We start from the raw sequence: 1,670 nt of genomic DNA on the forward strand, positions 1-1,670 counted from the left end.
GTCTCCCATAGACTCCACTTTATCCAAATAATCCAAAATTGTTAAAATGATTTTCTTTTTCTCTGTAATAACAAAACAGTACCTTGTACATGATCCAAACTAAGATATAAATAATCCTTATTATAAGCAGAACCAGCCTATTGGGTTTATTTAATGTTTACATGATTTTCTAGTAGACTTAAGGTATAAAGATCCAAATTACAGAATGATCCCTTATCTGGAAAACCCCAGGTCCCAAGCATTCTGGATAACAGGTCCCATAGTTTGTCATTTATAACTTCTACGTCTGTCATAGCTCCTTATAAATTCAGACAGAGAAACAAAAATATGGACAACTTTAAACTTCAATACCAGAATAACATTTACAAATAGAAAAAAGGTCTTTATTTCTGGTGAACAGGAAGGTTTTGCCAGCAATATTTTTGCAGCTTAGTTATCATCAAGGACAAAGTACAGTGTTTATGACAGAGAAAAAGCAAATATATATTTGCTTATTAATACTTAGGGCTCTTACTCACTGGCGTTCTGACCTGCGCTCCCCTGCGTTCCGTTTTTTGGCGTTCAGCCGCAGGGGAGCGCAGGAATAGACGCATGTCATTATTTCAAATGGGGCTGTACTCACTCAGGCGCGTGTAGGCGCCGAACGCAGGTTGAGACGCAACATGCTGCATTTTTCCTGCGTTCGGCGCCTACACGCGCCTGAGTGAGTACAGCCCCATTTGAAATAATGACATGCTTCTATTCCTGCGCTCCCCTGCGGCTGAACTCCAAAAAACGGAACGCAGGGGAGCGCAGGTCAGAACGCCAGTGAGTAAGAGCCCTTAGGGCTTCCTGCCATTTTGCCCTGTGCTCAGCTGCAGTAAGAAATGCATCCTATTCATTTAAAGGGGCACTCATATAAAGTTGCATTCTGCAGTTACGTGCCATAAGGAAGAGTCGACTGCATTAATGAACCAGTTAAAATGGAGCCCAGGGAAAAATGCCCGCATGGAAGAGCCCTTAAAGCATTGCTTATTTAAATAGGACTTGTTGAGAAAATCAAAACCCACACCTGTCACTTCCAGGTAAGTCTTGTCACTCCAAAATGTTTGTGGAAATGACTGCATAATTAGATGAAATTTTCATGCTGCCACAGAAATACAAGCAAAGTCTAAGGACTCTTACTGACGAGCGGTTGAAGCTGCGCTCCCCTTCGTTCCGTTTTTCTGCGTTCAGCCGCAAGGGAGCGCAGGAATAGACGCATTTAGCTTTTTTCAATGGGGCTGTACTCACACAGGCGCGTGTAGGCGCCAAACACGGGAAAAATGCAGCATGTTGTGTCTCAACCAGCGTTCGGCGCCTACACGCGCCTGTGTGAGTACAGCCCCATTGAAAAAAGCTAAATGTGTCTATTCCTGCGCTCCCCTGTGGCTGAACGCAGAAAAACGGAACGCAGGGGAGCGTAGCTTCAACCACTCGTCAGTAAGAGCCCTTAAGGTAGTCATTTGTGTGAATGAGGAAGGGCTGTAACTAGGGGTAGGCACCTGTCTAGGGTCGCTGAGCAGGTTCCTTTTAAAAGGTCGTCTGCCTATGCCTACTCCGTGTTCCCTCCCTTCTGTCGCTCTCTCCTCCATCCCTCCCTCCACGGTCCCTCACCTACGGCGCGTGATTACACAAGGTTGCTATCAGGT

This window comes from Xenopus laevis, chromosome 9_10S (assembly GCF_017654675.1).
Source record: "Xenopus laevis strain J_2021 chromosome 9_10S, Xenopus_laevis_v10.1, whole genome shotgun sequence".
Classification (NCBI taxonomy): Eukaryota; Metazoa; Chordata; class Amphibia; order Anura; family Pipidae; genus Xenopus; species Xenopus laevis.